The sequence below is a fragment of the Mustela putorius genome, unplaced genomic scaffold, assembly GCF_011764305.1.
Source record: "Mustela putorius furo isolate JIRA1106 unplaced genomic scaffold, ASM1176430v1.1 tig00003845_pilon_pilon_pilon, whole genome shotgun sequence".
Classification (NCBI taxonomy): Eukaryota; Metazoa; Chordata; class Mammalia; order Carnivora; family Mustelidae; genus Mustela; species Mustela putorius.
In genome coordinates this window covers 61,003,446-61,028,240 of record NW_025421998.1, presented here as the reverse complement: position 1 = coordinate 61,028,240, position 24,795 = coordinate 61,003,446, and the positions used below count along the sequence as shown (strand labels likewise).

Here is a 24,795-nt window from a genome sequence, read left to right as displayed (position 1 = left end):
CGCAGCCGCACATTCCCCACCCCGCGACGCGGCCACCGGCAGATTCGACACAGAAAGCGCGCTCCTTCAGAGACTCCAGAGGGCTCGCCCCACCTTGGGCGCTTGGGAGGGCTGCGGGATCTCAGGTAACACCCTGCCAACAGACTTGCACAAAGATAAGACAGGCCAGCCCAGTAGGGTGCACATTCCGGCACGCAGCCCCATTCCGAGACCTACAGACTGAGACGCACGGGGACCTTCAAAGCGTTGGCTCTGGGCACTGACACTCGGGCTCACCCACGGAAATGCACGCTTCCTTTGTGTTCCGTGCGCCCCTGGGGCTTTAAAGGCCCATATCCCATCAACTCAGGGACGTAGACGCAATGTTGCTCAAGCTCGCGTGCTCCTCGTATGAAGAAACAAAAGAATTTATTGATTTGCCCATCTTATCACATCCATGCTTTACCCACTTTAAGAAAGTAGTTGGAGAAAGGCGGAGGAGAGGTGAGGGGCTCTTCGGAGAAGGTCAGTTCTGAGCAACTATTGTAGGGCGAGCAGGATTTGAACCAGCAGAGATGAGGAAAGGCAAGAGGCAAAGAGGGGTGGAAAGACTAGGAAACAAGATAATGGAGGGGAGGGGAGCTGAGAATCCAGGCGCCCGCGATTCCCTCCTAATGGCTTTGCCTCTGCAGACCTGCCCTCTCGTGCTTGGGCCTCCAGCTGACGACCTTCCGGAAATGGGCTTCCTCCCTTCTGCCCCAAAGGTGGGTCAGCAGGCAAAGCTGGATTCCCTTTCCAGAGAGAGTAGAAAAATAAACAAAGTGTTGGTTATAGACATAGCATGGCGCACATCCACCAGAATGTCTAAAATCAAAGTGATGGAAAATGCCAAGTGAAGCTCTGGGGACTGTCCCACACTGCTGGGTAGAGAGCCAACGGGTACAGCCGCTTTAAAAGAACTGTTTGATGGCAACTGTTGGAGCCAACCATACACACCTTCCCTGTGACCCCCCCCCCCCAACCAGGAGCTTACAGGCTCACCAGAATGAAGTTCTTTCTCAATACTATGGAAGTCCATATTCTCTTCCTGTTCCAAATTGTGGTGCTGGAGAAGTACTGACAATTGAGCATAAGAAGGGCGGCTGCAGAAGAATCTTCCCCAGTATTAAACCATTTGTGTTTTTTAGAACTTTTATTTCAAGATTTGACATTAATCACAATTTTTATTTGGCTTTATTTTAATGACTAATTTTGAATTTAATATTTTTGAAGATAAAAACAATTTTAACTTTTACATATACTCTTATTTACAGTGTTATTAAAACATTCAAATTCTGTATATTTTAAATATAATTCTATATATTTTTTAATTCTTTAGATCAGTAATGTCTCATTGATGTTCACGTGAGGACAGTCCCAGCTGTTGTCTCCAAATCTGTTTCCCCCACTCTGCTTCTTCAGTGATTATTTCTAAAAGGCAAAGCTGTGCATCTTGCTTCTTTGCTTAGGATTTCAGTACTTCAACACTTCAGTAGGTCCACATGGCCCTTAGCAGAATTTCCTAAGTGGTTTCCCGTGGGGAAACTACATCTACAAGACAATAATAATAGATTATATTCACTGAGGGCGTACTATGTACAAGTTAGCATTCTAATTTATTTCCTGTAAATTTATTCACAATCCAGTGAAAGAGACTCCATAATAATTCCCATTTTATAGGTTCAGATTCAGAGCGCTAAGATATAAATAAATTGGCCATCATCACACAACTACCGAGGTCCAGAATGTGAGCTGGGGACAGAGGCAATTTTAACATATAACTTAATGAAGCAAAGGTTGTTTCTTTTTTTTTGCTCATTGTTTTGTTTCTTAAATTCGAAATATGAGTAAGATCATGGATTTGTCTTTCTCTGACTGACTTATTTTCCTTACCATTATGCTCTCTAGCTCCATCCATGTTGTTGCAAATGGCAAGATTTATTTTTTTTTTACAGCTGAATAATATTTCATTGTATATATATCCTCCACATCTTCTTTATTCATTCATCTATTGATGGATCCTTGGGCTGCTTCCATAATTTGGCTATTGTAAATAATGCTGCAATAAACATAGGGGTGGGGAACCTGGGTGGCTTAGTCAGTTAAGCACCCTGGACTCAAATCATGATCCCAATTCCACATTAGGCTCCCTGCTCAGCAGGGATCCTGCTTCTCCTTCTGCCTCTGCTCCTCCTCCCTCCTCTCTCTCTCAAATAAATAAATCTTAAAAAAATAAACATGGGGGTGCATGTATCCCTTTGTAGTAGTGTTTTTGTAATTGGGGGATAAATACCCAGTAGTGTGATTACTCGATGCTACAGTAGTTCTATTTTTAATTTTGTGAGGAAACTCCATACTGTTTTCTACAGTGGCTACAACACTTTGCATTCCCACCAATGTGCAAGCATGTTCCTTTTTCTCCAAAACCTCACTAACACTTGTTGTTTCCTATTTTTTTTATTTTAGCCATTCTGTCAGGTGTGAGGTGATAGCTCATTGTGGTTTTGATTGACATTTCTCTGATGATGAGTGACGTTGAACATCTTTCCATGTGTCTGTTGGCCATCTGTATGTCTTCTTTGGAGAAATGCCTATTCATATCTTCTGCCTGTTTTTTAATTGGATTATTTGGGTTTTGGGTATTGAGTTGTATCAGTTCTTTCTTTCTTTATTTATTTATTTTAGTATTTTAGTTATTTATTTTTTTGATGGAGACAGTGAAACAGCGAGAGAGGGAATACAAGCAGGGACAGTGGGAGAGGGAGAAGCAGGCCTCCTGCTGAGCAGGGAGCCCGATGTGGGCCCCTATTCCAGGACCCTGGGATCATGACCTGAGCCGAAGGCAGATGCTTAACAACTGAGCCACCCCGGCGCCTGTATCAGTTCTTTATATATTTTGGATACTAACCCTTTATCAGATATGTCATTTACAAATATCTTCTCCCATTCAGTAGGTTGCCTTTGAGTTTTGTTGATTGTTTCCTTTGCTGTGCAGAAACTTTTTATTTTGATGTAGTCTCAATAGTTTATTTTTACATTTACTTCCTTTGCCTCAGGAGACATACCTAGAAAAATGTCGCTACAGATGATATCAGAGAGATTACTCCCTGTGCTCTTCTAGGATTTTTATGGTTTTAGATCTCATATTTAGGCATTTAATCCATTTTGAGTTTATTTTTGTGCATGGTGAAAGAAAGTGCCTAGTTTCATTCTTTTGCATCTAGTTGTCCAGTTTTCCCAACACCATTTGTTGAAGAGACTGTCTTTTTTCCCTTTGGATATTCATTCCTTCTCTGGCAAAGATTAATTGACTATATCATTGTGGGTTTATTTCTGGATTTTTTGTTCTACTATATTGATCTATGTGTTTATTTTTATGCCAGTATCATACTGTTTTGATTACTACCACTTTGTAATATAACTTAAAGTCTAGAATTCTGATGCCTCCAGCTTTGCTTTTCTTTTTCCAGATTGCTTTGGCTATTCAGGGTCTTTTTGTGATTCCATACAAATTTTAGGATTGCTTATTCCATAATGTGAAAAACATTGTTGATATTTTAATAGGGATTGCATTAAATGTGTATATTTCTCTGGGTAGTATGGACATTTTAACAACATTTGTTCTTGCAACCCATGAGCATGGAATGTCATTCCATTTCTTTGCATTGTCTTGAATTTCTTCTATCATTGTTTTATAGTTTTTCAGTCTTTCACCTCTGGGTTTTTTGTTTTGTTGTTTTGTTTTGTTTATGTCTCTCACCTCTTTGGTTAAGTTTATTCCTAGACATTTTGTTGTTTTTGTACAATTGTAAATGAGATTTTTTTTTAATTTTTTTTGAGATTTTACTCATTGAGAGAGAGAGTGAGAGAGGGAAAGTAAGCAGAGGGGGAAGTGTAGAAGGAGAAGCAGGCTCCCTGCTGAGCAGGAAGCCTGATGCAGGGGCTCAATCCCAGGACCCTAGGATCATGACCTGAGCCAAAGGCAGATGCTTAACCGACTGAGACACCCAGGTACCCTATTTTTTTTTTTAGTTTCTGTATCATTTATTTTTGTTCTAATCTCTATTATTTCTTCCTTTTGCTGGGTTTGGGTTTCATTTGTTGTTGTTCCCTAAGACTATTCTCAAATTGCATGATTTTCTTTCCTCTCCTTTGCTCAGCTTGGTTACTTTCCATTTCTCTGTCTTCCAGTTCATTAATTCATTCCTCTTCTTCTAGCTTGCTACTTATTCCCTCAAGTGTATTTCTTATTTCATTTATTGTGTTCTTGATCTCTGATTGGTTCTTTTTTTTTTTTTTTTTATCTCTGTGTTAAGGGTCTCACTGATGTTTCCCAATCTTTTCTTAGGTCCAATATCTTTATGACCATTACTTTAAATTTCTGTCAGGCGTATTACTTACATTTATTTCACTTTATGTCTCTTACTATGGTTTGGTCCTGTTCTTTCATTTGAGAGATATTTCTCGGTCTCTTCATTTTGTCTGACTTTTTCTGTGTGTTTCTGTGTGTTAGTAAAGTCAGCTACTTTTTTTTTCTTTCTTCCTTTCTTTTTTTTTTTTTTTTTTTTGCTCTTAACAATAATAGCCTTATGAACAAGAGGTCCTGAAGTATGTCCTGCAGTGTAGTGTAGTGTCCCCTTTTCCTCCCCTGTAGTGAAGTGGCCTGGCACTTCAGGGAGTATCTACTACGTGTGTTGTCTGCACTCTGCTGTTGAGCCTTGGCCTGTTTCTCCTTCAGTTGTTTGCAGAGGCTCTTTGCCTGTTGCGAGCAGTGTTTAGTCCCCAGGATGGGTGCGGTACATTTTAACACCTTGTGTGGGTGGTCTGCTTGTGAAACTAGGTATACCCCCACTGCCACTGGAACTGTGGTCCTGCAAAATGCACAAGTCCTAGAGATGTGTTGGCAGGATTTGCACAGTTCTGTGGGAGAGTCCCGCAGTGCCTAGACCAAAGTGAGCATGACTGGAAAGGATGGATCCCTGATGCATGGGGGGCAGGGTTTAGGGCAGTGTAAAGAGTTTTGTTGAGATGCTGCTTTCTGCATGTGGCCATTGTTTATGCTGAGGTGCATGGGGAGAAATAATGCCTGCCAGCTCATTTGTTCCTAGAGGGGTCTCCCAGTGGTGATCCCTGTCTCTCAGGGCCACACTCTGAGATAAGCAAATCACTCTCCCTCTCATCTGGTCTACACCCAGCATTTGTCAGACTGCTGTGTCTGTGCTGTATCTGCATAGACTGTCAAGGAATCTCTTTAAGGATAAGGATTCTACTTCCTAACCCCCTCCAGACTCTCCCAGAGCTGAGCCTGCAGATTTTTAATATTCTAGGCTTTAAATCCTGCTGGTTGAAAGAACTGATGAAACTGGCCCCTCTGGCTTTCAAAGGCAGATGTTATAGGGATTCGTTCTCCCTGTTTATGGGCTCTCTGGTGTGATAGATAGTCTGTTTTCTCCCCTTCTCCATGCCACTAGCTTCCTCCCCACCACAGATGGCTATGGTCCATTTTGCTCCCAGACTGCATCTTTACCCTTCCTACCTTCTTTGATGTGGCCTCTTCTCAGCCTTTAGTTGTGAAGTTTGTTCTGCCAGTCTTCAGATTATGGGTGGGGAGGGGTCGTTTAGGCTGCTGTGAGTGTTATCTCACAGCATGGGCATAGGCATGGGACAGGCCAAGCTTAAGGTCCTCCTCCACCACCTTCCCCAACACCAATTGTTAAAAGGAAAAAAAGCTCACAATATTTGTTTCACCTTTGATCAGGTATGGTGCCTTTGTTGAAAATAAATTGACTATATAAAGTGAGGCTATTTCTGTGATCTCTATTCTGTTCAAGTAATGCATCTATCAACCTTTATGCCAATATCACACTTTCTTGATTACTATTGCTTTAGAGTAAGTCTTGAAGTCAGATAATATACATTTTCCACCTTTACTTCTTTTTCAGAATTGTTTTTAACTATTCCAGGTCCTTTCCATTTCTGTGTAAATTTTAAAATTGACTTCTCAGTTAAAAAAAATACCTGCTGAGATTGTGATTCCATAGGTCAATTTCAGGGAAATTGATGGCTTAACAATATAGGCTTTGGATGTCTTTTGTTAAATTTTTTTTTTTAAGATTTTTATTTATTTATTTAACAGAAAGAGACCACAAGTATGCAGAGAGGCAGGCAGAGAGAGAGGGGGGAAATAGGCTCCCTGCTGAGCAGAGAGCCCAATGTGGGGCTTGATCCCAAGACCCTGAGATCATGACCTGAGCCAAAGGCAGAGGCCTAACCCACTGAGCCACCCAGACACCCCTCTTTTGTTAAGTTTATTCTTAAGTGTTTTACTTGTTAATTCTGAGTGTTATTTTGTTTTCCAGTGGTTTGTTGCTAGTGATCTTTCATTTACTAATTTTAGTAATTGGGTTTTTAGGTGTCTTTTTTTTTTTTTTTTTTTTTGGTCGATTCCTTGGGATTTTCTACATTAATAATCATGTGATTTGTATATAGAATCAGTTTTACTTATTCCTTTCCAATCTTTATGCTTTTTTTTTTTTACTTGCCTAGCTGTAAAATCTATGTCATCTTTTATAACCTTGCTTATAACATCCCAATATTATTCTTTAAATACTTTCAAGGTCTGGAGTAAAGTCCTATATTTCACTCCTGATATCAGTAATTAGGTTTTTTTTTCTCTTGCTGTCTTTTTTTCCTTGATTAGTCTTGCTAAATATTTACCAACTTATCAATTTTTCAAACATCTAACTTTTGACTTTGTTAATGTTCTCTATTGTTTTGTCGATGCTCTATTCCATTGATTTCTACTTTATAATTTTTTCCTTCTACTTAATTTGGGTTTAAACTGCTCTTTTTTTTCTAGCTTCTCAAGGTAGAAACTTAGATAATTTCTTGTAAACCTTTTTCCTTTCTTTTTTTTTTTAATATTTATTTATTTATTTGACAGACAGAAATCACAAGGAGGCAGAGAGGCAGACAGAGAGAGAGGAGGAAGCAGGCTCCCCGCTGAGCAGAGAGCCCAATGCGGGGCTCGATCCCAGGACCCTGGGATCATGACCTGAGCTGAAGGCAGAGGCTTTAACCCACTGAGCCACACAGGCGCCCCACCTTTTTCCTTTCTTTAAAAAAACCTTTAAAATTATAAATTTGCCCTTTAGTTGAATCCCAAAATTTTGGATACATTGTGTTTTCATTTTCATGTAGTTTTAAATGCTTTCTAATTCCTTGTGTGATTTCTTCTTTGACCCATTAGTTATCAAGAAGAGTGTTGTTTAGAGGCACATAGATGGCTCAGTTGGTTAAGCACCTGTCTTCAACTCAGGTCATGACCCCAGGGTCCTGGAATGGAGCCGCACAGCAGACTGCCTGCTCAATGGGAAGCCTGCTTCTCCCTCCCCCTCCACATCTCCCCCTCCTCCTACTCATACTCTCTTTCTCAAATAAATAAAATCTTTAAAGAAAAAAAGAATGGAATTCATTCCTAAATATTTGAAACCAAATAAGTTATTTCCAAATATTTGAAAACTTTAAGCATATACTGTTATTTTTATTGTTGCTTTCTAGCTTAATTCCCATGTAGTCAGAGAAAAGCATTTGAAATTTATTGACTTCGGTAAATTTTGTGACCCAGCATATGGCAGTACCTTGGTGAATGCTCCATGAGTACTTAAAAAATATATATACTATGCATTTGTTGTGCCTAGTGTTTTATAAGGGTCAGTTAGAAAGGTGGTTGATAGATTACTACTTTTTTGTCTAGCTCTATCAATAACTGAGAGAGGTTGTTAAAATCTCTGATAGTGAATTTGTCTCTTTCTACCTTTCATTCTGTCATGTTTGCTTCATGTATTTTGACTTTATTAGGCATATACACATTTAAAATTATTACATCTTTTTGCCAAATGACACTTTTGTTATTATGAAATGTTCATAATCTAAATATACCTAAATATACCTTCTTATATACCTCTTATCTTTAAAATATAAATATTTTTATCTCTAAATATACCTCTTATCTTTAAAACTAAGTGGTCTCATATTAATATAGCCATTCAAGCTTTTTTATGATCAGTGCCAAGGGCTTTTGGGGGCTGAGTTCTCCTGCCATAAGCCATGTGAGTGGACCACCTAGGCGTCATGCCTTCCAGCCCCAATCCAGCCTTCAGATGACTGCAGCCCCAGTCAAGGTCTTGCATCTAACCTTATGGACGGCCCTGATCCAGAACCACCTAGCTGGACTGCTTCCAATTTTCTGACATATAGAAACTGTGAGATAATGTTTGCGGCTTTTTAAGCTGCCAGGTTTGGGGGTAGTATGTTACACAGCAATGGATAACTAATACAGGGTTCTTCCCTGAACTGGTTGTACAGTCCCTTCTCTTGAGAAATGAGTGACCAGACTGCTGGCCTTCAAGGGACCTTTTGAGGCTTTGGCAGTGATTGCCACTGCAGTGAGAATAATATCCTCCCTGAATCTCCTTACAACAGAAAAGCTAGGTACCTGTCATATTCAACAAACATTTACCCCTTTACCTAAGAAGCAGAAAACTCCATAGCTTGATTTTCTGGGTCTTTTTCCCTTAGGTCCAGGCTGCTACAGCAGAGGCTAAAGCACAGAGGTGCCCTGAGGAAGATTCTAAATCCAGAGTAAGTGAACCTGGCCTGTGACCCACGTGGTCTGGCTTCCAGAATTCTCTGGCACTGACTCTCCTCTCTAGACCCTGAACTATTAACAAAGTTTTGCCTCAACTTCTAGCCTCCCTTAGCAAAGATTTGTTTCAGCTTCTGTTCTCCAACAACAAGGAGGTAAGTTCCCTTGAAACCTTAGTGATACTAGTGGCTAAGGCAGGATAATTTATTGTAAGATTAATTTCTGTTTTGATTTCACTGACATGGACATTGGGAGGAAAGAGAATGGTCTCTCTTCCCTTCCCTCTTTGATCCCCAAGGCATATGTAAGGGAAGATTAAATCTTCTAAAACCGTTAAATTAGGAGTCAGGAGAAGATACCCACTTAGGGGCTTGTACGGTGAGAAGCAGAAGCAACTGGAATAGCAAGATGGATCCAGAAGAAATGTTCCCAATACCATGTGGTCATAGTGCCAGAGTCTCAGTGAGTGGTGGTTACTCTGGCACCCCTAGGAGGGCTGGATCCAAGTGCTGGAAATTCTCACCTTTGAAAGAATCCCTTTGCTCCAGCTTGGCACAAACGTGACCATACTGTTGGCCTTCAAGGTACATCTGAGGATTTGGACAGGGAATGTCACAATGGTAAGATTGTGTCCCCCTGAAACTTTTGTAATGCTTAAGAGCCCTGGCACCTGTCACATAGTTATTCAGTAAACATTTACCAAGCACCTACTATGTGCCAACCATTGTTCTAGGCACTGGAGGAACAGCAATGTACAAAACCTCCTATTCACAAGGAGCTTACATTCTTTGGGACCAAGCAGACGATATAAAAATAAGCTGTTTTTTATTTAAAATAAAGGGGTACCTGGGTGGCTCAATCAGTTAAGCATCCAATTCTTGATTTTGGCGATATAAAAATAAGCTGTTTTTTATTTAAAAATAAGGGGCACCTGGATGGCTCAATCAGTTAAGCATCCAATTCTTGATTTCGGCTCAGGTCATGATCTCAGGGTTATGAGGTTGGGCTCTGTGCTGAGCCCGGAGTCTTCTTGAGATTCTCCGCCTTTTCCTCTCCACCTGCGCCTGCCCCTCCTCATTCTCTCTCTCCCTCTCTTTCTCTCTAAAATAAAATAAGTAAAATGTTTGAAAAAAATAAGCTGGTTAATAATAGTTTCAGATAGTGATAAGGACTCTAAAAATAATAAAGCAGGGAGGGGTGCCTAGGTGGCTCAGTCAGTAGAGTGTCCAACTCTTAATTTCAACTCAGGTCATGATCTCAGAGTTGTGAGATCAAGCCCCACAACAGACTCCATGCTGGGTGTGGAGCCTGCTTGAGATTCTGTCTCTCTCTCTCTCCTTCCCTCTTTAAAAAGAAAATAATAACAACAATAACAATAATAATAAAGCAGAGAAATTTGGTAAAGCATGATAGGAGATGGGGCTAGTCTTTAGATAGGTGGTCAGGCCTCTCCAAGGAGGCAACTTTTCATCTAGGATATAGAGATAACAAGATATCAAGAAGATTTGCAGTTATGGCATGTGCAAAGGCCCCCAGGTAGGAACCTACTTGGCTTGCATAAAGAATAGTAGAAAAACCCATGTGTCTGGAATGTTGTTAATAACAAGGAGAAAGATATGAAATAAGATCAGAGAAGTCCGCAAAGTCCAAATCATATAGATCTTGTAGATCATGATTTAAAAAATGTTAATTATTTTCATCTGCAGTGGGGAGTTGCTGAAGCATTTTAAGCAGGGGAGTAAATGGTCTGATGCCTGTTTTAAGATGATCATTCTGACTATTTTTGGACATTGAGCTGGAATAAGACAAGAATGGGGACAGGGAAAGTAGTTAAGAGGTTTTTCCTAACTCCCAGTTAAATTTCTGGGTCAGAGGAACAACAGTGGACATGCTGAGATGGGCTGGTTTCAGAAAGTACCTGGAAGGTAAAGCAAATCAGACATGCTGATGGATTTGTCGTGTTAGAGGAAGAAGGAGCGTCAGAAAAGAAAATCACAAAGATGGACTTGTGGATATTGGGAGCCTGAGCAAATGGCTAGATTGTGGTGTCATTTCCTGGTATGGAGAAAAGCGGGAAGAATCAGCCTCCCTGCCTCAGAGGAAAGGGATTCGTAAAACGGGATATGAATTAGACCTAACAAAGAATATGGTGAGGGAAGGCAGGAGAAGAAGACAGATAAAGTAGAGACAGACGCTGCATGCACTTAAGGAACTTGCCTTCTATTAGTGGTTGGTTTTCTGGGAAGGGGGAGGCAAAGTCATTTGTTGCCTGCAAGGGGAATTATTCCATGGCTATGATGTTGGGGAGGTTAGAGACGGTCTGGAAAAGCCTCCGTGAAGAACTGAAGAGCAATCCTGCTGGGGAAATGTGGGAAGGAGTCACCCAGCTGAGCGCGGAGACAATTCCGAGTCAAATTTTGTCCCCTGAAAAAGCGTGCTATAGCTTAACCCTTGGTACCTCTATATGACACAAGCAAGTTCTGGGTGTACCCAGAACATCTTTTGTTCAACAAGTCTTCTCTGTCTTCACCACCTGCACTAAATGCCCCCAGTGGAGTTGGGAGTAGTCAATATCAGAGAGCGGACTCCTGTGTTCGACTGGGTCCTCCAAGATGCAGACACCATTCAGGATTAAGTGCACCAGGATTTTCTTAGGGAAAATGAAGTAGGGAGGAATCAGGGAGGCCAGGAGAACCACCAGATCATGGTGCCAGTCTGACCCAAGTAAAGACGACGGAGTAACAGCAGAGTGTAGCATCCAAGCCTGCCAAGTAGTCTCAGGAAGCTTCAGCAAAGCCGTAGGGGAGTTCTGGAACCCAGTTGACAACACGAGAGCCCCCTATACTCATAGGAACCATCTGCCGTGGTGTGGGGGCTACACTCGGTCACTGGCAGGGAGCAGCCTACAGAAGGCCTGCCTCTGCACCAGCACTGGCACAGGTTTCCAAGGGCAGCAGTTGGGGTCCTCAGTCAGTGACACTCCCCGAAGTAAAGAGTACTAGGAGTCATATTCTCATGATGCTTCCCCCTCATCAGATCAACATTTAACCCAGGTTTAGGTTTATTTTTGTCTTGTCCCTTCTGGATCCTTTGAGTTTCAGCCAATGCAACATGATTGAATTTGCCACACGCTACTTCCCAGTCCAGCCTAGAAGAACTCCCATGTGCCATCCTCCATGCCCTTTCCTGTCTGTCGGCTGGATGTTTGTGTCCACATGTTAAAGATGGCAGACCCTGGTCCCTGAGTGACTATGTGACCAGAGCTCATTGCTGCTCCTGCCTTTTCCTGTTAAGCTGTTTGAACCATTGACGTGAGTGAGAAGTAAATTTCTATCGAATTTGAGGTGTGATATGTTCTGATCTATTTGTTAGAGCAGTAAGCTTACCCGAGCTGCTCTACTGTTATAGGCCAGCTATGAGAAAGATGGGAAAGATACCCAGGACATGGGAGAAGGAGCAAGAGAGTGAAGACAGCGTTTGATTTACAGAAGTTCTGTTAATACACAACTTTTTAGGACTGTGAAGTTGGGCTGTGCTGGGGTCACTCACACAGGCTGATGGGGAATTATCCCAAGTGAATGGATTGACAGGTGGTCCAGGTACACTTCTCTGGGCCAGTATCTCTTCAGCTTTCTCATGTGCCTACTTGGAGTGAGGTACATACCTCTCTCTTTTGACTTCTTCTCCTGCCATTTGTCCTCCAAGCTAAGGTTTATGTAGGAGTCCCAGGAGCCCCACTCCACTTTTCGTCCAGCCCATGCCTCTAGAATTCTAAGAATTCTAGAATTCCAGACCTTGGTGTGGGAGGGAGGAGGCTAGTGTCTAATCCCATCTTCTCCCCTAACTCTCTCTGTGGCCTTCAATATAGGCCTTTTCCCTCTCTGGCTTCAGCCTTCCTTTCTGAACAACAAAGGGGACTGGACCCGCTGACGTCTGGCCCCTTCCCACTCTTATTATGGGTTTATGAAATTGTGACTTCGAGGCACAAATCCCTAAGTAGTGGAAGGAGAGCTGGTTTGCTTCTGTCCAGCAGAGGGGAGCAGTTCCCCACGAAGCAGCACTCAGGCAGAGAGTCCTCTGTGTCCCTCCCCGTAGGCCCAGCCTTCAGAGGCTTTCTGAGCGGAAAGGAGCCAGAGTTCCGGGCATGAGAGACCCTACCCCAAGATGGTGAGCACAGGGAATGCCTCCAAGGCCTTCTCAGCCCTATGAGAAGTCATTCGGGCTGTGCCTCTCCTGCAGAGAGAGGTGGGTCAGTCAGTAAATATTAGTGGGGCTCTGGCTTTGCCAGTTTGATGGGAAGGAGGAAGCTTATATAAACTAGAAAGACAAGACAGGCAAAAACAGACAAACAAAAGGCTCCCCAGAGCTAAGTGTTACTCCTAGCCTGACAGGTCTCCAGCAGAATGACAAGTCTCCATAGTTCAAACCACATTTCAGGTTGTGGTTTGAACTATGGCCCTCCGAAAGACCAGGCCACCTCAGAATGTGACCTTATTTGGAACAAGGGGGTCAGTGCAAATATAATGACTTGAGTTCGTATGGGAGTAGGGTGGACCCTTATTCCAATTTGACCAGTGTCTTTATGAAATGAGGGGAATTTGGACACAGACACAAAGGGAAGACGGAAGCAGAGGTTGGAATCATGCTGCCAGAAACCAGGTGACAACCACAGCTGCCAGAAGCTGGAAGACACTCCCCTGGAACCTTCTGGAGGAGCAAGGCCCTGCCAACACTTCCAGCTCCAGACCCAGGAGACAATACATTTGTGTTAAGTCACCCAGCTTGGGGAACTTTGTTACAGCAGTCCCAGCAAACCCCAGTATTTTCAGGATAAAGCCCAGTGTCCCTATGGCGTGCCTCCCAGCCTCACTGCCCATGCACCGTATGTTCCAGCCTTACTAACTCACAAGAGGGATGGCCATCCACCTTTGGCCTCAGCACATATTCATACCTGGAGCGTTTTCTTTCATCTCCATTTCCCCGTTATACCTAGCGTATGCCTTCTACGGGGAAGGGTTCTTGGATACAAACAAGATCCCATTCAGGCTGGCCTGAGTGACAGCACATGTGTTAAGGGACAGCAGGAGCCTGGAGACCAGGCGCAAGAATGAAACACCTCTGGATGGCCAAGAAGCAGAGGCTGGGATATCAGTTAGGACTTGCATTTGTCTGTATGTGTCTAATCTCCCCTAACAGACACAGAACAATACAGCACTCTTTTTCAGCCATCTACAAAGAAGCTCAAAGATGAGAAATCTTGAGGATGTTGGGGCTGACTTCTCTGATGGTTGATGAAGCACTGAGTGATGTAGGAAAGACATGAGGTTTCTAGGCCAACGGCCAAGAAGGAATTCCTGAGACATCTTTGGTGCAAAAAGGTGGTTTTATTAAAGCACAGGGATACGACCTGTGGGCAGAAAGAGCTGCGCTGGGGTCATGAGGAGTGGCCCATTCATTATATACTTTCAAATTGGGAGGGGGTTAGGGATAGCCTAAGTCTCTAAGGAATTTTGGAAGCAAGGTTTCCAGGACCTTGAGGTGGCTAGCTATTGTTGGGAAAAGGTCATTCATTACCCTCTCATAAAACCTTAGGGGTGCCTAGGTGGCTCAGCTGGTTGGGCAGCTGCCTTCGACTCAGGTCATGATTCCGAGATTCTGGGATCAAGCCCCACATCGGGCTGCCTGCTCTGTGAGGGAGCCTGCTTCTCCCTCTCCCCCTGCCTACCGCTCCCACTGGTTGTGCTCTCTCTCTCTCTCTCTGTCAGATAAATAAAATCCTTTTTTAAAAAATTCCTTAGTCATGAGACCCTTCAGATGTATATCCGTGGGCCATATACTTGGGGGATGATTGCCAACATGTATCTTGAGGGTTTAGAGATAAAGGAAATTTCTAAAAGAGTTTTTATATGTTAAAGTAGACTTACAGGATTCTGGGGGGTCGGGCTAAGATTGCTTTTGCCCTTAACAAAGTATTAACATAAAGGCAGCTGTGTTGCTAGAGGAAGGTCACTCTGCCTATTTCAAGGACTTGTCAGTGGGCAAGTAAGGAAAGTTAATACTTATTCTTCAACCTTTGTTTCCCACATCACCAAGCTTTAGGCCCACATCTTAGGCGGAAAGGATAAGGAAGCAGGACCAGAACATGGGCTAGCACAGCTGCCTGCCTCCTCAGGGGCCCTCGCAGAAGCCACATGCAACAGCCTGTGACATCTCACCGACAAGGCAGAAAGGGGGGGGGCAGGAATCTGGCATGAGAGCAGAGGGGGATGCTGGCAAACGAGAAGCACTTTAAATTGCCCAGGGGCAGATGAAAGGAAATTCTTTGATGTTACTCCATAGTTTACCTGCCTGGAAGAAAAGGGTGAAAAGATCTGTTTAGCTGGAAAGGTGTCACTGCCATCTCAAGATCAGCCTGACTGGCCAGATGCCAAAGTGCAGTCAGCTCACTGTGATTTGTTCCTCCTGAAGACAGCAGGAGAAGTCACTCTCTCAGCCCCATGGCAACCAGACCTCCCTCTCCTGTAACAGGAGGAGTGGCGAGTGCACCCCTACAGGGGCTGATCCATTAGCGCCAGGCCATGTGCTGAGTGGTTGGAATGCAGAGATGCATCCGCTGAAGCTTCCCCACTCCGTGGGAGCCCACAGGCTGGCAGAGGAGACAGAGGTACACAGCCAGCAGCATATACTGAATAATCCGTAAAAGGGGCAGACGCAGTACTGCCTGATCAGCTCCCTGGGATCTTCTCCGAAGAGCTGAGTTTGACTTGAACTGGACAGAGTCAGTCAGGAGCAGGAGCTGGGGAAGCTGGAGGGCTATGGCACATTTGGAGAACAACAGAGGTGGCCGGAGCCCAGGGCTTTCGAGGGTGGTGAAGACAGAGAGCGCTCCACTGTTCTTGCTTCAGTCAGCCCCAGCCTAAGGCCCAATCCAGGGGCTGGTTTCCAGCCCTTTTTTTTTTTCCTTTTATCCCTTCCCTCTTTTATTTTATTTTTTTATTTTTTATAAACATATATTTTTATCCCCAGGGATACAGGTCTGTGAATCGCCAGGTTTACACACCTCACAGCACTCACCATAGCACATACCCTCCCCAATGTCCATAACCCCACCCCCCTTCTCTCAACCCCCCACCCCAGCAACCCTCAGTTTGTTTTGTGAGATTAAGAGTCACTTATGGTTTGTCTCCCTCCCAATCCTATCCTGTTTCATTTATTCTTCTCTACCCACTTAAGCCCCCATGTTTTATTTTATTTTTTTAAGATTTTATTTAAGCATACACTTATGCTTAAAGGGAGAGAGAGTCTACCAGTGGGAAGGAGAGGGAGAGAGAATCTGAAGCAGACTCTGCACTGAGCGCAGAGCCCAACACTGGGCTCGATCCCACAACCATGAGACTGTGACCTGAGCTGAAACCAAGAGTCAAACGCTTAACCAACTGAGCCACCCCTCCCTTCTTTCTAAAAAATCCTCTCATGATATCACAGTGATCACGATGGCATGATACCAGCTTCTCTACCTTCTTTCTGGCTGCCCTTCCTCTTCTTATTTCCTCCCTCGCCTGCTTAAATTCTGACCATCTTCACAGTCTGCACTGCCTCTGGACGTATTAGAAACCTCTCCATCTCTATTTTTCCTTGCATATTGGTCTCAGTTTCTTCTACCACAAGATTAACCCTCTACACGTGTTTGGGAACATGGCACCAAGAACCCCAGTGTGGCAAACATTATGGAAATATGTTTCCCCCATCTCCATCTGTTGATCCTGGGGAGTGATTCTGATTGGCACTGGTAGGGTCATATGCCTGCCCTGGGGCCCATCACTGTATCATAGGGATGGGGTGGTACAGTTCATGACGAGGGAAATCAGCCTCCATGACTGTCCCCATCAAAGTCACATGGAATGAGTGAAAGGCATTTTCCAAAGGTAAGTGTGTCAGTCAGGGCTCTGGTCAGGAGACAGAAACTACATGATGTTAACAGGGAGAGTTGAATATAAATGATTATTAACAATAACAGGGGCTTAACCACCAAGGGGTAAAGAGAGCTCTAAACAATACAGGAACCAATGAAAACAAAATGTAGTATATATGTGCTGTAGAATATTATTCCAGCACAGAAGGAGGGAAATTCTGACCTACACCATAGCACGAATGAACCCTGAAAACAGTATGCTAAGCAAACTCAGAAAGATACAAAAGGACAAATACTACATGATTCTGTTTCCACGAGACCCCTGGAAAAGGCAAGTTCATAGCGACAGAAAGTAGAATAGAGGTTACCAGGGCCTGGGGACAGGGAATAGGGATGGACTTTCACTTTGGGATGATGGAGAAGTTCTGGAAATAGATAGTGGTGATGGTTACCCAACATTGTAAGTGTACTTAATACCGCTGAAGTGTATGCTTAAAAGTGGTTACAGTGATCGATTTTATTTATGTAGATTTTACCACAAGCGTTGTGGATAGAGTAGCTGGCACTAATCTCGCATTGAAGCAGAAGACCCAAGGAAGAAAGCACCTTTGGAAGGGGTTCCCCCGCTGAGTGTCAGACCGCCCCTGGAGAGATATTCTGGGGCCCTTCTCCCTCACACACAAAGGTACAGTTTAAAGGGGCACAGGTCATTGCACTGGGGCTTTGTTGTTTGACTTGGATGGCCATTACATCAGTTTGGTTAAGGAACATGAAGGGGTGGGGGGCGCCTTGGTGGCTCAGGGGCTTAAAGCCTCTGCCTTTGGCTCAGGTCATGATCTCAGGGTCCTGGGATTGAGCCCCGCATCGGGCTTTCTGCTTGGCGAGGAGTCCGCTTTCCTTCCTCTCTCTGCCTGCCTCTCTGCCTGCTTGTCATCTCTGTCTGTCAAATAAATAAATAAAACAGGTCTCTGACTGCCACACCTGGCGTCCCCCAAGACCACTTGGGCTTCAAGAGAAGCATGTGAATTTGTATCAGTCAGGTAGAAAAAGAAGGTTGTCCCAGTTGGGTGTCTGAACAATGTAAGGGGACATTCAGAAGCATGTCTGCCAGTGCTATCGGAGCATCAGGCCCAGAGGAGTACTTCAGAAATGGCCATGACCTTGTGAGTTTTCCTATTTCCATAGTGTGCAGGCAGGGATGCGTGACCGACAGGAGGCCAGGTGGGAGACATAGGGGCCGCCAGGCCCAGGCAGACTGTGTGACTGTGCCATGTTTTGTGGATGAGAATGCAGTCATTGCACCCCTGCACTCACAGCTCAGCCCCTCCAGGGTCCGAGGCTTGTCCCTCTGAGGTGCTGGGGGTATGGCTCTCCCTCTACCCCACAGAATTGGCACAAGCCATTCTAATGCCTGTACCGTCATCTTTCCTTCAGCCATCCCCACCACATTCCCACACCTTCTGTCCAGAAGGGACAAGTGCAAGAGTGACAAGGGCATTTTTATAGAATTTACAGAAGCCTACTATAGAGCTGGGTGGATCACTGCAGGAGGCTTCAGTGAACAGGGCTCTCAACCAAGTGGCCATTATCTTTGTGATCTAGGACCATCTCAGGACAACAAGAAAACCCAGGTAGCTGAAAAGCAATTAAGTTTGTGTCCTCTCACTCCAATTTTGGGTCCCTTTCTTGCTTTTAAGAGAGGGTAGGAGGGAAGAGCATCATGGCCAGGAATGGTCAGGGTAGAATCCCAAATCTTCAGAATAGGCTTATATGGCTCACCAACCCTCTTATCCTGATGATTACTCAGGAAGCGCCAGGGAGAGATGATCCCACGCTAGGCACAGCACATTGAGGGGCCGGTACTCGGCTTGAGCTGCTGTGACAAAATACCACAGCCTGGGTGCCTTAGACAATAGACGTTTACTTTCTCACCCTTCCAGAGGCTGGAAGCCCACCATCCTGGTGCTGGCAAATTCATGTTCTGGTAAGAGCCCTGTCCCTGGCTTGCAGGGGACCACTCTCTCACCATGTGCTCACATGGCCTTCAGTATTATCCATGGTCTGGTGTCTCTTCCTCTTTTTGTAAGGACATCAGTATGACCTCACTGAACCTTAATTACACCCCTAATGACCCTGTCTCCTAATACAATCACAGCCTGCTTCCCCCTTTTCTTTTCTTTTTTAAAATTTATTTATTTATTTATTTGGCAGACAGAGATCACAAGTAGACAGAGAAGCAGGCAGAGAGAGGGGAGGGGGAGAAGCAGGCTCCCTGCTGAGCAGAGAGCCTGATGCGGGGCTCAATCCCAGAACCCTGGGATCATGACCTGAGCCAAAGGCAGAGGCTTTAGCCCACTGAGCCACCCAGGCACCCCCTGCTTTCCCCTTTTCTCTCTGCCTGCCTCTCTGCCTACTTGTGATCTCTCTCCCTCTGTCAAATAAATAGATAAAATCTTAAAAAATAAATAAATAAATGCCTGCAGGTCTTTGGCTACAGCTTTTGTCTGGCAGCATTTTCCTTTTGATGAATCATCTTTGAACAAGCAGCGTTTTCCCCAGACCAGCTCTTTGCAGGAACATGGTGTGGGAGGGGTCAGAGCAATGCTCCTCACTAGCTGGAATTTTCCTCACGACCCAGGCTTTACACATGAGCTTGATCAACCTTCACTTCTCAGCTTAGGCATGTCTGGGCAAGTTTGGCAACCCAGAGATGCTGGCCTCTGCCAAGGAGATTTGCCTGATTTGATTTTTGTTTATTTATTCATTTGTTGTCTGAATGATGAGAGAAGAAGTTTATGTCCCAGTGCCTGGGAGCAGAGAGAGGGTGGAAAGACAGGGTGTCTGCAGTCAGCCTCACGAGGACCACTGTAGCAATCTGGAGAGAGCTGCTGCAGGATGCAGAAGTCAGAGCTCTTTTGCTTTGGGGCTAGATGATCGTGTGAGAGGCCACAGCATGGCAGAGAATGTCAGCACTTCTCCCACTCCTGCCAGGATCAGGGGCTCAGGAACAGGGGCCGAGAGGAACTCAGGCCTGCTTTGGCATCATGTGAACTGATATCTTGGGTTATAGAGGACAGAAGCCACCCTGACCAACACGTGCAAGCATCCGAGCTTTTCTTTATCCTTCTACCTTCTCCACGTTTCCTGCGCCGCCATCAACAAGAGGACCACCCTACACACATCTTACCACCCCTGGCCGCCTCCTACTCCTGGACCCAAGCTTGGCCTACCACCTTTTAAGACCTAGTTAGGAGTCTAAAAGTTTGAACATCTTAATCAAAGAGGAACCTATTGTAGATCACAGGATCCAAGGAGGAACTGAAAGTATCGGGCTCTGTACAGATGGGGCCCTGCCTCAGGCGGCTCAGCCGGAATCCTTTTTGGACTTCCCATGAGATTCAGATTCCTGGACAGAGAGTCTTACGTTTATCAATAATGTGAGAAAAGAACTAAAATACATCAGCCGCCAAGGGCTAATGTCATCTTTTTTTGCGTTTGCTCATGTCGAAGAAACACCAGTACAGTATCATGCTTGAGCCTGTCCTCCCCAGAGATTGCCTGACCATTTCACATATTCAGTTAAGATCAAAGGAACCAAATGATAGCAGTGGCCAAACTTTTTTTTTTTTTTAAGATTTTATTTATTTGAGAAAGAGAGAGACAGAGTACATGAGCACAATCGGTAGGGAGAGGCAGAGGGAGAGGGAGAAGCAAACTCCCCACTGAGCAGAGAGCCCCACATAGGGCTCAATCCCAGGACCCTGAGATCATGACCTGAGCCCAAAGCAGACGCTTAACTGATTGAGCCACCCAGGCATCCCAGCAATGGCCAAACTTAATCATCAACAACCCTGTATCTTTACATGGGTAAAAACCAACCAATCACTCTTTTCACTACGGGTGTCAAGTTAAAATATGATATTTCTTTGGAAACGTCTGTTTCCTTTTATAATCCTTATATAATCTAGGTTACTGTGGCCCTTGGTTCTTCATTTATCTCCTAAAAAGATTTGATCTCAACTCAGTCCCATCCATATCACCTACTGGCATGAGTTGTGTGAAGCTCAGATGAAAGGTTTCTTGATGGCCTGCAGCCACTCAGCATTCAAGAGAAATTCTGATGGGGAGAATTTGGAGAGGACTAAATCTGGGGAGGATTCGATTAAATCGATAAAAGGATTACTTGGACCTAAGTAAGAAAAAGGAATTCATGGAGAAGAAAAATATGTTTCATTACACAAAGAAATTAAAACCTGAAGCAGTTACCATTGAGATTTTTGTTCAGGAAATGAGTATCGACTACCTGCTGGGTCCCAAATGGCGTATTTCATGCTAACGGTACCCAAACAGAGAAGACCTGGGCCCAGAGCCCACTGAGCAGTGGAGACAGCATTTGCATGTTTCAATGAATCATCAGGAACCGGGATCTACAACAACAACAAAAAATTGTGTTTTAATTGCCTTTTTTTCCTGATTATAACAACAATGCATGCTTATTGAAGAGAATTTGGGAAACAAAGAAGAAACTTAAAATGGTCTCTGATGCTGCCAGCAGAAATAATCACTGTTAATGTTTTTTGTAAATATATGTGGTTATAATAAACACTGACATTGATTAAACACCTTCCACGGGCTAGACTCTCCTTTCATCACTAGCCCTATGAAGTGGGCACCATCATCGTGGTCATTTTACTGACGAAACAGGTTTTGAGGTTAATCTGCTCAAAATCCTATGGCTAGGAATTGGCAGAGGTAGAACTAATTCCAGACTCATCTTGTCTTCTTTTCAAGCTCTCAAACAGCCCAGGGACCAGAAGGACCCAGCAGCTAAGGCTTTGTCATCAGAGGGGCAAGGCACTTCTGAACAGCTCATGGCTGCCCCTCAGATCTGACTTGCGGGGGACTAATGCTCAATTCCTGTGGAGAGACCAGGGCTGAACTAGCGGTACTGTCTAAAAATAAAAACAAAACAAACCAGAAAATCTTGGTCTCTTTGGGAACCCCTTAGCAGAGGAAAGGACAGAAAAGAATTGTTTGGCACACTCTGGGAGGAGGGCACCATGAAGCCCAATATAGTGCTGCCACCTGGTGGAATCAGTGGTATAGGACACCGTGTCCCACAAGACCAGCCCTGAGAGAACTCTCAGGGAGTTCTCCCTGAGAGGAGAAGTTATTTGGAGAGAACTTTGAAGTCTTGCATTAGGGGGTAGGGACAAGAGTTATAATTGCTAATGTCATGCCCTTGCCCTCCCCATATCCTGACAGGAGATGAAGAAACTCAGATTATGTGTATTTTCCTATAATCATAAAGAATGTTTTCTTCGATACTTTATTATAATGAAATTACCTCTGATATTCACACACCTTAAGTACTTAGTAGATCTACTACTAGGTCCTTGTTAGGAGTTAGCGGACTGGTACAGAGTAAGGGGTCAGAAGTGCCATCTGGAGGCGCCTGGATGGCACAGCTGGTAGAGCATGCCACCCTTGATCTCCGGGGTGTGAGTTTGAGCCCCATGTTAGGTATAGAGACTACTTTAAAAATGAAACAAGGCCAAAGAGTGTGCCATGTGTTGGGTTTATCCGTCTCCCCGCTGCCTGGGATGAGAGGCTCTCAATCACTGCGGTACTAATGAGAGCAGAACGCCCTCCTGCCCTGGGGCTGGTGTATATTGATGACCTGACTCATTTGTCCTTGGGAGTCCCTTTTTGAACATGACCTAGAGGATTATGATCATTGTTTTACATCTCCTTTCATTAGGCAAAATATGTTTAAAATATAAAGAGATGTACATCAAAACCAAAAGTTTTGGTTTCCTGGGTCTTCTGTCAAAGACAGATGAAAAGTCCCATGAAGGATGTCTGTGGGGTTAGATATATTGTAGGACACAAGCACAGAACCTCAGGTTCAGGTTCAGGTTCTACAGAACCCCCAAAATATTAGGCAAAATGGAATTTGTCTGAAAATGTATGTTTTTTTCCCTGGGGAGAAAATCAAGAGCTTTCATCAGCTTCTGCAAATGATATATACCCAAAGAAGAGGTTCAAAATCATGGCTGGCAACCCCTCAGAGGGTCCCTCAAATCATGGGGTTCTCTAATGTTGGCAACATCACATGTACTACTGTTGGGAATTATCTGAATTATTAGCTTTAGATAAGTGAGTGATGATGCTGGTCAGGCAGACTTTCATCCTTTTCTCCTTTAGACCCGCAGACCCAACTAAAGATAGAGTCCTTGTGAAAGGGTGCTGGGCAACAATAAGGGGACCCCCCTCCTGGTTCTGAGTTTGGCTCTGCCTGTAAAAGCTTGGTAGCTTTGGGTACTTAATGCCCCTGGCTCTCATTTTCCTTAACTGAATAGTAAAAGCATGTGATGATACAATTTTTAAGTTCTTTTGCATTATTAAAATTCAATGATTTAGGAGAATGGCTTTTAAACTTATTTAGCTTTAAACCCCATCCTAGGTTTCTGAAGATTCCCTTGGGTCCCTGCAAAGATTTGATTTAAATTTGGAAGTCCTAGGGGCTCCAAAGAGCACAGTTTGAAAATTACTGTCTCTGGATAATTATGTGAGTCATTGAGTTGATACATGAAGAGGAAACTAACATTCTTAAAGAAGATTTTGCCAAAAAGTTGTGTTTAAATTGAACTTGGATGACCTAGTAAGATTTCCTATTGATTTAAATTAGATCTAGAATGAGGAGCCCCTGGGTCTTTCCTTTCCAATTGAATTTCTGATTGATAATCAATTAGCAGAGTCTCCTCATTTAGCATTTTACATTTTTTTTGCTTTCCAGACTGCCACACATCTAATGAAAGAAAACACTTAAAGATTATTGGGTTTAAATGCAGTTCTGGAAGAAGCAAATTTAATCAATGGCAGAAAATCAGAAGAATGGTCATTGTCTCTGGGAGGAAGGGTGAGGGTGAAGATTTGCTGGGAAGAAATGCCGGAACATTTGGGGGTGATTTGGGGTTATACATTGGTCAAAACGTAATGGATATTCACTTAAGATTTTTTTCATTTCACTGAATTTAAATTTCACATTTAAAACATGTGAATACAGGGTCACCTGTGTGGCTCAGTCAGTTGAGCGTCTGCCTTCAGCTCCAATCATGATCCTGGGCTCCTGAGATCGAGCCCTGCGTCAGGCTCCTTACTTAGCAGAGGGCCAGCTTCTCCCTCTCCTCACTGCTCATGCTCTCTCTCACTCTCTCTTGCTCTCTCTCAGGTAAATAAATAAGATCTTTTTAAAAAGGTGGGGGGGCGGATCCTGTCACTTGCTATTATGAGGATGAGCCTTAAGGACACATGCTAAGTGACATAAGCCAGTCTCAAAAAGGTCTTGTTCAGATGTAGCCTTACAGCATCTGCTCATGGCAAAGTGACCATCTCTGATTTTTGCAACCAGGTACTTAACCTAGCAAGCTCATCTAGGTGAGTACACTACGTTAATTGAGGATCTGGCTGGAAGAGTTGACTCACTCAAACAAGGTAACTGAGGAGAGTTTAATGAAGGGACCATTAATAGAGATGTAAACAGGTTTGAGGGAATGGCCCCCCTCCACCTGGACCCCACTGAAGTCCCCACCCTTTATATGAACTTATGCCCCAGCCTTCTCTCTGCTCCATCCTAGTTCAGGTGGCCCATCTTTAGTCCCTCTGAGTATGGAGGTGTGGGCTCTGCCAGTGGTTGGCAGTCCCAGTGAGCAGGAAACTTACCTGAGGAACTTTTAAAATACATTGGTGTCTGGTCCTACCCCCAGAAGTTCTAATTTAATGGGTCTCGGGGGCAGCCTGGGCATTGGTGCTATTTAAAAGCTCTTGGGAGATTCCAGCAAGCCCACACCAATTATTTCTGACTCTCAGGGGTGTAGAACTGGGTACTTCTTCGAATCTCCCCAGTATAGCCAGAGCCAAGGAGCTCTATTCTGTTTTCTATCAAGATCTGTTGCTTTGGCATAAACTCGGGGCTCAGTTGTCATCAGACCTTTTTTTCAAAGTGGATTTCAGAAGTAAAATAAATAATTCAGTTTAAAAACTAAGCATTTATTAATTTCATCCTAATAATACTACTTGGGACATTGTCAGTATCTCTGGCCAGAGCGGAGTCAAAAACAAGGGAATAGAGAAAAGCAACATCCATATTTCAGAGCATATGCACAGTAGCGAAAAGACAAACACCCTAAGTGTTCACTGGCAAACAAATGGATAA

At 43.9% G+C, this 24,795-nt stretch overlaps 1 long non-coding RNA gene across 2 annotated transcripts; it reads left to right on the top strand.

Annotated features, from left to right (window-relative positions):
- The first annotated feature begins 8 nt into the window (after window positions 1-8).
- On the top strand, window positions 9-21,201 carry LOC101683301. Of its 2 annotated transcripts, none has more exons than XR_006601369.1 (5): window positions 9-125; window positions 672-743; window positions 8,599-8,661; window positions 17,107-17,262; window positions 20,546-21,201. It is a non-coding gene; the product is annotated as an uncharacterized LOC101683301 (long non-coding RNA). The 2 variants fall into 2 exon arrangements; XR_006601368.1 differs by having other exon boundaries at window positions 19,648-21,201.
- Window positions 21,202-24,795: the final 3,594 nt, after the last annotated feature.